This window comes from Protopterus annectens, chromosome 5.part1, assembly GCF_019279795.1.
Source record: "Protopterus annectens isolate FY-2018-M chromosome 5.part1, PAN1.0, whole genome shotgun sequence".
NCBI lineage: Eukaryota > Metazoa > Chordata > Ceratodontiformes > Protopteridae > Protopterus > Protopterus annectens.
The window spans coordinates 31,621,185-31,635,360 of NC_056736.1; positions in this window are offsets into that span (position 1 = coordinate 31,621,185).

Genomic DNA, 14,176 nt, shown 5'->3' on the forward strand with positions numbered 1-14,176 from the left:
CATTACTATTCCTCACCATTATCATTAACATTATTATTATAGCCCATAACATTATAATTATTAATATCTCATACATCTAAGACTTTATCTGTTTTACATTGTTATCTTTCCTAAAGTATGCAGTAGCTTTGTATAGGTGTACATAGCTGTATATAATATGTCTTCTTCTGATTTCAAGTTTATGAGAGGTATAAAATGTCAGCAGGTTTTTTTAAATATGTATCCATTGTGTTTGAACCTTTCTTTTTGGTAATGCCATGTTTCAAATGCTTGTTACCTCTTATATAAAAATAATAAAATATTATTGGAAAAAAAAAAACAGAAATGCTCTCCCCTTGCATAAAATCAAATCTTCTTTACAATGGAAGAAAAAAATTATCTTCAGCTTGTCTACTTCCTATCATCTTACATGTTTCTTCTATTTTCACAAACCTGCAATCTTTAAAAAAATAAGATTAAGCAATGCAGTATTAATGTAGTGAAATCTGATCCCAAAATCCCATCCAGACCCCATCGTTGCTTGGCCCCTGCACACTTTAACTGGATGGAACTACTCAGTTATCTCTACTACTCTGAAAATATCCATCTTTAAAAAGTGTCAATTATATACCCAAATAATATCTTTCTTTCCAAAGGCATACTCTTCCTTCTTATGTTAACAAAGTTATTCAGTTCATCTGGTCATTCTTTTCAGTCAAACTATGACTCCAAAATGTGGAACATTAGCTCTTCACTGAGACAAACAAAAAACCTTCAAAGGTTTGAAATTCATAGCCAAACATGCCTGAGAACATCTTGGCTGTGTCATTGCATATTATCCTCTGCTTAATTTCATATCTAGTCCTACCTTACATGTAATTGTTTCTGTCAGCTTTCCTATTCACTAATCCATATGAGGTTGCCTGACTGACAACCACTTTGAGTACAATTACCTACCTAATTATGATTAATAATTTATAGAGCTGCAGATGAACACTCCAAATAGCACAGCAATTCCTTTTCTTTCACTCACATGCTGCCAAAGAGCAGGCCAGCGCTACAAATTTTGTTCCTGCTATCTTTAAACTCTTCTGATTTATACGTCTTCCAATAGTTGTTCTCTCAATATTCTTTTTTTGTAAAGATCAGATTCCAAAAGAGTTACTCTCAGTGTAAGTCTGCTCAGATTCCAAAAGACTTGCTTTCATTGTAAGTGACTTACTTCATTGTAAACAGGGTTACATCTGGGACCAGTTTTCAAAAGACTTGCTCTCTGCCTGCTCTCAGTGTAAGGTCACTAACACTGAAAGCAAGTCTTTTGGCATTGGCCTCTTAATGTCCTCAACACAGCCATAACTGTTTCATTCTTTCTTATAGATTTATACACCATTACTAGGTTTTTGATTCAATGGACCATTAGAAGTCTATTTTCATCCAGCTTCACTACATTTCCCTAGTCACATAAATCAAGATGAGTTTATACTTCCCACTCCATTGCTCTAGTATAATATTATGTTTCACATATTATTTGTTTGACTTGATTTAATTGCCTTTCCTGCTATAAAATATTGTAGTGTATTTAGATAAGTAGTACCAGAAGATAAAATAAATTTTACATTTTTAATTTTTAGAAGCTTAGTTAGTTCACATTATCTCATCTTTTTTCTCAATTCTATAAAACCTATTTTAATATATGTCAGTATTTGATGCAGTTTTCATTCTCTATAAATTATACAACAATATGTTGGTGTATTTTTTATTCATATATTTTACAAGTTTGCATTCTTGTTTTCCTTTCTTTTTTTATGCTTTGGAGATTTTTCTCCCTGACCTCTTTTTTGTTTCTTTGTCTGCTTGTTTTGCTAATCAGAATTTCTTGGTAAATGCATGTATGCAATAATAGAGAAATAGGGAGTTGATTTTATTCATTGTTCCAGAGAAGGATCTCTGTGCTATAAAAATGGTCAATTATTTTGATGACAAATAGGGTAAGAGTAATAAGGGCAGACAAAGCTATGCACTCCATAGTAAGAAACACTGCTGAAATTGGCAAGAATTAACCTACAACATTCTGAAGTGCATTGCTGAGTCTTCATCTTCTTGTAGTAAATGTAGTTTGTAAGGTCATTTGGAGGGATAAAGCATGGTGGACATAGTGCAAAGATTGCAGATTCCATAACTGTAAAATAGACACGTAAAGTTATGAGGAAAGACTGAAAGACATTATTGCATACTTAAAAGAAAGGAATTTACTTGCATGTACTATATTTAGTGGCATGGTGATAGGACAAACTAAAAAGAATTTGAGAGGAAGTAGGAACATTGTAACTAGAAGATGGTGGACACTATGATCATCACAAACATAAAGAGCATTTTATGCAGCATGAGGATCTTGCAAAAGTTGAGGGAATAGAAAATAAGTCCACTAAGTAAATTAAGATAGCATTGGACTACTGACTATGAGTAGAGAAAGGACAGAACTGCAATCAGATATGGCAGACAACCTGTCTTAAGTCCATAATTGATGGAATGACCATGTTTTCAACAAATTGTCATATCTGCTAAATATAGATAAAAGCTGCCAAATGTCCTTTTTTCTTTAAATGTTTATCTTCTTGGTGTATTACTTTTCATATATTTCAAGGGAAGTAGAAAAACTCCAGCTAATCACTGAAATCTAATTTGATTATTTTGCAACTTCTGGCTCAGTTCTAAGTGATAAGGCACCAGCAGATAAATCTTTCCAATAACTTTGCTCTAGAGTCTAATTATATTCTTTTTAAAAGACTAATTAATAGGGCAGGATACACCACCTTTTCCATTCACGTTGTCCAACTTGATACAAAGCAAAATGAGACCATAAACTGCAGTCTCAACTCCTAAACCTTAAAGGGATATCTCAGTTTTTGAAATACTTAATTCATTTTTTCTTTCTTGATCTGTACAGCTGCCATGTTAGATGAAGCTAGAAAAAAATTTAACCTTGGAGAATATTTAGGTGATCATTTGGTTGAACAAATTATTGTTAGCCCTCTCAATAATCTCATCCAGGTGATTTTATTTTGGTTAGTTAAATGGTAGGGAAAGGGAAAGAAATGGCTTCATTAGGTTTTAATAACATTCACAGAGCAAGTACAAGATATATTCATGAAAATTATGTTTGTTAGCTGGATCATTGCACTTACTTATTTACAATTTGCAATGGTCTCTTCTCAGAGATGGCAAGGATAAACAGCTCAAGTGGATTCACACTGGTCAGTTTACAGATAGAAAAATGTGCTAAATTATTTATATATAAACAACACATAACATTTTAACAGCCCATATTTGCACAAATAAGAATTGAGATAACTATGCATATAACATGTCTTAAAAAAACATAAGGAAATAATGAATTGTGTATTTGGAAAAGACTTGAGTGAGGTGAGCTAATTACAGTTTATGCACTGGTAGTGTTAGTTGTTGACAATGTGTAACCATTCTGTCTAATGTCAGGTTTCATGTGATTGATGACAGAGTGACTTTAAGACAGCAGATCAATGAAGAAGCTGCAATGCAATAACATATCAGAGTTATGGAAATAAACAAAATTGTAATCTGTAATAGAATTGTTAATATTGCAGTGCACTGGACAAACAGCAATATATGTCTTAGTTGGTAAGGTGATGAACTATTTAAGCACAGCATAGCTGAATGCCATTGAGTGCTATAAGGTCTAGGGCAAGTTTTATATCCTATAACAGAAAACATGTGTTTTTTAATATGGGGTTTGCTTTGGGGATATTTCAATATGATGCCTTCACTAAATAGATAATTAATATTATAAAAGTAAAAAACAGAAGTTTGTTTGCTTATAATACATGGATGGTATTCAGAATTTTGAAGCCGCCATCTAAAGGAGGCAATAGTATGCAGCTGAGCATTTTCTGATTCAAAATAATACATACACAACAAACAATTAAAGCAGATGCAACCAATCAAATAACTGAAGCTTGTTATCAAACTCCAAGTGACATTATCTCAGCCACCATCAATGTTAGCACCACAAAAATCAATGAATATTACTTATATTCAACCAGGTGTAAAAAGAAAAAAAGTACAGCTGACCATCCATTAAATGACCTATGCAGTTAAATTTTGGCTGGATTTTTCATTCTAAATGGAGATATAGCTATATGTTTTACTCTCAGTGACATAACCCAATTGGATAAAAAAAGAAAGAAAAAAGTTCATTTCCCTGATCTACATATCTAACAAAATGGGACTATTCATTCCAATCTATGCTATTCAAGAGTTGAAAAAACAAATGAATAATCTACATATTTCACAAACAAGCTGGGATTATTCTTTCTAATATATGCTTCCCAAGAGTTGAAAAGCAAATAAATAAATAAACAAACAAACAAATAAATAAATACAAATGGTTCATTTATGGTTTGGTGCTCCTCCTTTAGGACCAACCATACCTATCCTTTCAAACTGTAGCAAAGTGCTTGCTACATTTTAGCAAGCAGCTGCTACAGTTTATGCTATACATGGAGCACTAATGTATGGCTTCCGTTTTGACTCAATGCAATATCTGCTTTCATTTTTGAAAGCTGGTAATGCAGATAAGACTTATTAGCTTGTGCCAAACTATCCCCCATCACTTTGTGCCCTGAGTGGCTGACCCCTTCTGCCCAGCCAAGATATAGTTCTGTTTCAAGGACACTTCAGAAAAGATGAGAAATTTGCTAAGCATCCATTCTCCATCAGTGTAGGCTTGCATATATTACTGCATCTGCTACAAGAATAAATATAGCCTAAGGCAAAGAAAGTATCCTGACTGTGTTGTTTTGTTTTGGTTTAATAACATTCTCATGTACAAAGTCATATCATACTCCTTCAGTAGCAAATTGCTTGTTGATTCACAGTAAAATACATATAACCCATGTCTCTATCAATAGACAAGGTAAGTCATTTTCTGATATGTTCAGTTCAGCCTTAAAATGGACTAAATTATCTTGTACCTTTCATTTACAGCTTGTGTTAATTTCATATTTTTATCCATCTTAAATAGCATGATATCAGTTAGATGCAGAATGTCAAAGGCCAAAAAAAATATTCCATGAATCAACAATGACATTAAAAGCATTGTAGTAATGCCAATCATTGCTCATCAACAGCATGAAACTGTACTATGTAATTCAACACAATGCCTACTGTTACATCCTGAAGCAGTTTAAGTATTCTTTCTCAAAATACTTCAAGCTAGACATGATCAATCATCTCTCCCATCAAGAATCTACATATTTTTCAACTATGTCCAATCATCAATGACACTTCACACGGACTTCTCAGTTAGGATGTCACAAATGTTCCCCCATTGTAAGCTAATTAATTCATCAATGAGTATAAGCTTATCTTATAAAAACTTAAAAAGCTTAAACTATTCACACCTCTTGAGCCAATTTCCCTTACAAATACCTACAGACTTCAACTGATTCTATAGCTTACTTAATTTCCATTTTTATAAATCATTCCTTTAAACACTTAAATGAATTATAGTCATGTGAGTTCACAAAAATAAAAGAAAATCCCATTTTGACACTTTCTACATCTATACTTTCCCTTTTCCATAATTTAGGATATTAAGCACACATATCCAACTCTACATGACTCAGAAAAAATTGTTTGTATTCTATTGCGGTTTACTGGCTGGTCCCAGCAGCAAAACAGCATCTAAGGAAATCAAAGATAAAAGCTTGAATGTCAGAGACCCTTTTATTAACAAACACAAGTCTTTTTGATATATTAAATCCCGATTTCCTCTAGCAATTGACAAGGCACAGTCTAAAACACCATTTAGTAATATACTTTTATGATTAGGGTTAGTGCACTAGAATAGCATGATTCCCCCAACTAATTTATTAATCTTATTTGTGTATCTGACCAATTATTGGTTTTATTTTATTTCAACATAGCCATTAATGACATGAGCTAATAATTTAAGTAAGGTATTCTGGTGCAAAACACAAATGATTCTCCAATTTCCTGTACAATTAGTGACATACAGTCAATCTCCATTCACATTATATACAACACTACAAATTACTTTTGAGTTTTCTCATGAATGCAAAAATAAAGACTATCTATGTTATTTACACCTCTGAGAACTACTTTCAATGAAGGCAAACGACAAGTCATCTCTAAAATCCTGTCACTTTTATAATGTTGTCCAAGCTTGAAGATTATGCAGAAACTGTGGTTGTGTTACCAGCCTCCATGGGGACTCCATGGAGTCTTTAGTGAGACTACCAAGGGCTGATAAGATCATTTGAAATATAATATACAAATAAAAGTAGAGTTATTCATAACAGATAACTTTCAGTATATGTCTATTTTTTATTAAAAATATATTTTTACTATATCTGTGCCATAGCACGTCATTGGCCAGATGGGTATCACAAAAATTAAACAGTGAAATATTTTTTGCAACTATTAACCATTTCTTGTATTGATATATTCTAACAGGACTACTGTGTTTTGATTGGATATCTTGGTGATTTATTTCAAGGCAATTCAAGTGGATTTTCTCTGTGGGATACATTTGCGTGACTAGGGCAGTAGAAACGTTCAATTATTTTTGGTCCTGATGCCTCTTTTTTTCTGATAATCTCCCATTCTACTTCCCAGTGACAGAAAGTCCTGTATAAGACCAAAAAACTTTTTGCTTGTTCAATATTTGAAAAGCAAAGTTTACCCAAGTTACTCCGCACAATCTGAGCTACTGGTAAATAGTGACTGGTTATATTTCACTAAATCTAATTGCTTTTGATTTGCAACATGGCTTTCCAATGCATGTATAATTCCTTTGAAATATCCAGAACCATTAACAATTTGCACCTCCCTAATGGAATGCCACCATATTTTCAGCTGTTATGGATAAGCCTGTTCATTATCTGGAATAAGGCATGTTTCAATGAGCTAGACCCTCTCTGCTGTAGTAGTAAATCTATGCACTGTCTCCACTGCAAGGTTCAACACTGATGGATGATGTATCACTTCAATAAAAACGTTTTGTGAAGAATTTCCTTAAATCCTTGTTAGGGGTTATCTCAGGAACACCCAGTACCTGTATGTTACACATTCATTACAAGATCTTAATGTAATTTAATTTGTAGATATATTTTATTTATTTATTCTGACTGGATGTAGATCCTTTTTCACCGGATGCCAGGGGAGAAAAGCTCTGCATCATGTACATGATAAATAGAGATACAAAGTTGCAGCAATAGTAAACAACATTACAGGTTGTTGGCTTTAATACAATAGCAAGATATTGATTATCAACAGTATATACAGTAAATGTTTCAAGTTAAGATAGTTTCTTATTGTTTATAATATTAGTAACAAAGTTGTTAGACAAGATTTTAAAGTATGTAAAGACAACTAGCTAATTCTGACTGTGGTTAGTAGTGGCGGTGGTATAGTTGGGTTAAGAGTATAGTTGGGGGGGAGTAAGGGTGGGGGTGTTAGTCTGGATTAGAGCAAGGACAAAGCCAGTGCAAATTTAAGTGGAATTTGAGTGCAGTCTTGAAAAGGCTGCTGGAAGGTAGAGTAGTTATAGAGGGTGGGAGATTGTTCCAAAGTTTAGATATGGTACATGAAAATATGGCTTCTCCTGTTGAGTTTTTGGGTTTGATAACAGTGAGTTGATTTTTGTTGCTTGATCTTAGGGGCCTAGTGGAGCGATAGGTTTTGAGAAGGGTTTGAAGGGAAGGGATGTTATGGGGTGGGTAATAAGTTTATGAGCGAGGGTGGGTTGATTAAAGTGAAGGAGTTGTGGGAGTTCTAGCCAGTTTAGTTCTTTAAGGGAGATACAGTGATGGCTGCTGTAGGAGGTTCCAGTGGCAAATTTAGTAATTTTGTTGTAACAAGCATCCAGCTTTTGTAGGTCCATCTGTCTAAGGTTGGTAAGTATGGGGGGTGCATAGAGTAGGGCGGAGCTTAGCTGGGAATTGGCTATGGAGATTTTATCTGCCTTGGTTAGGAATTGGCAGCTTCAATATAATGCACCAAGTTTCTTTTGAACTTTTTTATTGTGAGAGATATGTGGGTGTCAAATCTAAGTTTGTTGTCTATTTCCACACCAAGTAATTTTGTGTGTTCTGATGGAGAGATGATGGTATTGACTTTGACAAGAATGTTGAAATGGGGGATGTTTTGGGTGGTTTTGGAAGATTGGAACAGGAGAAGTTTTGTCGTACTTGGGTTGAGTAGGAGCTGAGCATTGGGTAGCCAGCTTTTTACAGAAGAGAAGGATTCCTGTGTGATTTGTTGTAGTTCTGGTAGAGTGGGGGCAGTGCAGATGAGAGTAGAGTCATCTGCATACTGTATAAGAGATGCTTGTGTGGTGGCAGTATGTAGGTTGTTAGTGAAAAGTGAGAATAGCAGAGGGCCAAGGATAGACCCTTGGGGAACTCCGAGAGTAACTAGGAGGTGAGGTGATAGGTTATTGTCCCAGATTACTGATTGCTAGCATCAATGTAGATAGCTGTGGAACCAGTTGCAGGCTGATTGTGAGAAGGAGAGGTTGGGGAGAGCAGAGAGTAGTAACTCATGAGATACCATGTCAAAGGCCTTTGAGAGATCTAGAAATACAGCAATAGAGAAGAGGCCATTGTTTTTGTGATGAAGTATAGTGTTGGTGAAGGAGAGCAGAGTGGAGGTAGTGCTATGATATGGCCTGAAGCTCTGTTGGGTTTTGGAGAGGAGATTATTAGCTAGGAGGTAGTTGGAGACCTGGTGTTGATGCATTTTTCAAGTATCTTGGAGAGATGGAAGAGGATAGCAATGGGGTGGTAATTGGAGAGGTTGGTGGAGGAGGTGCCTTTGTGGAGGGGAATGATGTGGGATATTTTCCATATCGAGGGGCCATAGCCTTCTGTTATAGAATGGTTGATTAGATTTGAAATTGGGTAAGCTAGTGTATCAGCTGCAGTTTTCAAGTATTCAGAGGGGAGGTTGTCAGCTGCGAGTTTGGTGGATTTAAGTTTTGACAATAGTCTTTTTTATGTTGGAGGCAGGTACTCAGATGAAGAAGAAAAGAGGAGGGGGTTAGGGTTAGGAGTTGGGGGGCTATTGTAGGGAAGTGTTGTTTGTTTAGAGATGTTATAGTTTCAGTTAAGTGTTTGTTGAAAGATTCAGCAATACTGCTGGAGGAGGGGGGAATGGACGGATGGGGGTCATCAACCTTCCCTGGGTGGAGGATAGTGTTAATTGTGGACCAGAATTGCTTGGGGTTGTAGTTGATAGAGTTTAGGGTGGATTTATAGTAGAGGGATTTGTTTAAGTTTATTTACTTTTTGGCTTTATTGCACAGTTCAAGGAATGATTGCCTATCTGAGTTATTTTTTGTTAGTCACCAGTGCTCCCAGGCCTTATCTCTGGATTTCATTAGAGTTCTGGTGGTCTTTTGTAGCCATGGGGTATGCCTTGATCTGACTTTGGCATTTCTTACAGGAGCATGGGTGTTTAGGATGAAGAAGAAGGTACTGTTGAAGAAGTGGACAGCCTCATCTAGGTTGAAGTATTTTAGTGGTGACCAGTTAATTTTTTGCAGGGAGGAGATGAAGGAGTTGGGATTGAAGTTGGACTTGTTCCGTATTTGCCTGTGGATAATGGGCTTGAGACTGTTTGTGTGTTGCTGAATTAGAAAAGTGGAGGAGTGGTCACGAAGACTGTCAGGTAAGCAGCCTGCTAGGTAAGATTGAGGGGCTTTGTTGACTAGGATCCAGTCAAGTAAGGTATGATTGTTAGGGCTTTTGTTGATTTGGGTAGGGGATTGGATGAGTTGAGTAAACCCATGGAGATTAAAGTGAATGGTTAGGAGATTGTTATTACACGATAGCCAGTTGATGTTAAAGTCACCGAGGATGATGGTTTCCTGGGGTAGAGATAGAGTAGCCCAGCTCAAGATATTTTCTAGAGGTGTAATATTGTGCCCTGGTGCGAAATAGCATCCTATGACACTGATTGTTTTGTTTGGGTTTACTTTGAGATGGGCATAAAGGATTTCTTCATTGCTGTGGTGAGGGGCAGATGTGTTCAGGAGGTGAACATTGAGGTGGTGTTTAAATATCAATGCTACACCACCTCCTTTTTTGGACAATCTGTCTATGCGAAGGATGTTGTATTCAGGTGGAAGTATTTCTTCACTTCTGATGTAGTGTTTGAGTCAGGTTTCAGTTATGAAGAGAATATCTGAGGAATATATGCTTATGCTGGCACATCATTCTTGGATTTTATTGCATATGCTTCTGATGTTTAGGGACATTATAAGTAGGTCTGTTGTTTTTTTGTTGGCTAGGAGTCGAGCTGTGGGGGGGTGGATTTACTTGTACTAGGGTTTATGGTTGGGTTGGATTTGGGAGGACCAGGGTTTTGATGGATGTTTCCAGCGAGGGCTAGTTTATAGAGTTTGTTTAGGATATGTTTTATATATGTAGTAAATTGCTTACGGTATCTTAGGGATATTTATTTTTTGAGTGTGTTAGGTGTTTTGTAATGGAGTGTGTGTATTGGAAGGATGTTTTTGGTGGCAGGGATTGTGTAGTTATAGTGTAACTGTTTGAGGGAGGGTGTTGAGAGAGTACAGTGGAAGTTGTTGGGGCATGTGACTCTGGAGCCTTGGTAGGATGTAATATGAGCTAGAACTATGCAGGTTAGGATTGTTATTATATTAGGTAGTAGCATGATTGTGTTGGATGTAGGGGGGTGACTAGTGGTATAGCCTAATTGGTGGTAATTAGGGGTGGGGTTAATGCTAAGAATAAATGTAGAGGTACTGGAGGTGGGTGGGAATAAGGGGCAGGGAGGGGAAGCAAAGTGAGAGTAGCAAACGAAGCAGGGTAAAACCCCCAGGCTAAAGATTGCAGGGTACATGTCTAAATAGCCAAATTTTTAGGAGTTATTAGAATCTAGTAGGGAAAACAATCTATAGACTTGATTTCAGCTGTGTCCTTTCTGGGTAGATACCAAGTTTGAAGCAAGAGGCAGTTAAAGTACCTTTTTGCCGCTCTTTCACAAGTGGGCAATTCCAGTGTATCTACTGGGTTACCATTTTTCTGCCTAGAACTTTATCTTGATTTACTGATAACTAAAAAGAAAACGTTGAACTGGGGAATGTATTTACAGCTGATGGGGATGACGAGCAGCTGCTGTCCCTAGCTGTGGGTAGAGCCATTTATTTCTGCTTTAGAACAGGTACTTTCTATAGTAGCAGGCTAAGAGGGAAATGTAGCCAGACACCTACAGTAACTTATTTTTTTTTTAAAGCCCCTGAGTCCTTGTGGCTGGTTTCTTTACTGCAGATGCAGTCAATGGCCAAGGATTCAGCAACTGGGGGACTGAGAGAGAACCTGTTCGCAGGGACAGTGGTCACTAAATAAAAAGATGGAGACAAAAATAATTATTACGTTAAGGTCTCTGAAATATAAATGTAGTATGATTTTGTAACTCATATTACATTGATTGTTGTGGTTGTGTTCTTCATTTAAGGACAGAGTTTGATGAACAAACTATTGAAGTCCCTTAGTCTACAAGCATTAACTGATTTTGTTGCTTGAACGCCATTTTATGAAAAGCCTCCATTACTACCATTATTTTTGTCGATTTCTCAAACAGCAAAACTTACATTATTTCCTGATCTGCCATTTTAAATGACTCTTTAAGGGTGTAAATGTGTTTGTTCCATGTTCATTAAAATTAAGGTGAAAGAGGGTTTAGTAAGATAAATTTTACAGAAGTAGTACCTCACTGCTCAGTCGCAATGGAATATTTGTCCATCTTACTTACAGACTGGCAGATCACCAAATATGAGTTTGTACTACAAGCTATATTGATGTAAGGAGGATGACCAACATCAAATTTATTTTCCACCATGTAAGTCTGACTTTAATTCTTTATCTTCTGTATTGTTCAATAATAAATCACACACGCTTATTCGGTAGTGCTTTAGTAGCGCTATCTTGAAATATCTACACAGACACATAACATCATTTAATCCATAGATTTCTTTGAGGATGACATGACATGACTGTAACATGATATGTCATGGCATATGTATAATAGTTTAAAGTTTCCTCAGTGATTATTATAGCCTCTTATATTTTATTTCACTGAACAGCATGCACTTTGGAATTCTCTTGCAAACCCAATCTGTTGTATTAGCCATTTTGAGAGGTCTACTACAGGTTCCCACATGCAAATAGATTGCAATACACCTGCTCACTGCTACTTGTTGGAAAAAGCAAGTGCTTGCACTCCCACTATCCTAATCTCCCATTTTTTCACAGCCATGCCAACACCCCATCGTAAAAACTACTTAGCCCTACTAGAACCTAAATGCTAATCCTAAAATTCTGACCCATTTCCCAACTTGACTCCTTGCTCCCTTTCCCTAAGCATCCACTTCACCTCCTCTTCCCTAAACCTAAAGTGCATGATTATTCCTTAAACCTAAAACTCCAAACCCCCATCCATATAACAAAAGTCTCTGATTGCTCACTAACACTAAAACTCCAATTCCCTACTTAAATCTCAATTACCTTATTACTCCCTAACCCTAGAATACTCTGTCCCACCCACCCCTTAAACCCAAAACTCCCTTCTCACTCTATAACCCTAAAATCCTTCTCCCACTCACTAATCTAAAAATCTCCCTCCACAACCCTATTATTCCTTCATCTGTCTGGCTGCTTGCCAAAACTCATATTCAAGTTCAATCATAGGCATCACACTATGCATGCTACAAGTAAGTCAAGTCCCAGGTTCCCAGACAGTAGTTTTTGAGTGCTTAGGACTCAAACTCCTGTAGAAAGCCCATTCTGATAGCATTATAGTCTGATAGTGGAGCTTGTATCTCTCGCAAGAGAGCACATGTACATATTTATTTTCATTTTACTTCGAAATTTTATGGCAACAGCATCTTATATAATGACTAATAATAGCTTTATTTGTAATCAAATGCAAGAAGTCCCACCTAGTCCTATTCTCCTGTCATGTTAGGTGATCATTTCACAGCAAACAATTCTATGTGTAGTTCATAGCAATACATAGCACATGGTCCATTGTCATGTTAGGTAATTATTTCCCACCAAAAAATTCTATGCCTAGTTCATAGCGATTCATAGCACATGTTCCATTGAATTACAGACCATAGAAAAATGATTGGTGACTTGCCATCTATCTGGGCATACTTCATTCATTAAAGGTGGTGAGGTACATAGTCTTGTCCAATGCCTAATCCACTGAAAGTTGAAATCAGTAATGGTTATCAGCAGAAAGACACAGAGGCAGAGAGAGAGAGAGAGAGAGAGAGAAAATCCATTTACACTGAAATCTAGAAAATCAATATTCTACATATACCTGAGTTTAATGTTATTTTTTGTTCTTGTTTTATATTAAGTGGAATCATATTATTGTTAACGCTTATTTTGTAGACCGCCTATGTTTCAGAAACAAAAATCTGGTTCATTACAGTACTTATTTTCCATATTCTGCCCTTGTATAAGATAGACAGTGAGGTTGCTTTACTAACGAGATCAGGATTTGTTAAAGACCACCTTCTCAGGTCCCCAAGAATGGGTAGAATAATCATATTTTGAAAGGAAAACTAAAGTATAGAAATGTTTAACCGGCTCATGACATTTGACAGTGCCTTATTTAATGTCAATGACCTTCACTCACACAGATATCAGACTGTGTTATGACACTTGCTGATGTCTCATTTAATTGTAATTGTCTTCACTCTAATATCAAAGACCTGGACTAGCTGCACTTCTTAGAAAGACTTGAACTACTGTATTCTGCCTCCAAATAACTACCTCATGTGATAGGACACACTGGAAACTCACTAAGGTGTCCTCTCACACATATGGAATATTGCATCTTCCTTCAAGACAGAGGGGAAGCATAGTCCAAATTTAATCATCTTAATATGCCTATTCATTACATTAAAACAATTCATATTCATATCGAAGAGTATAAAGTAGACTCAGAGATGACATGTTTTATCCAGCATCTTGATATTTTAGGTTGTATCATTAAACTAGGTCTCATTAGGTTTATACAAGATATTGAACACCCCAAGTCAAAATTTCTTAAAAAAATAACAAATAAATAAATACATTGTATTACAATGGATCAGAAGCAA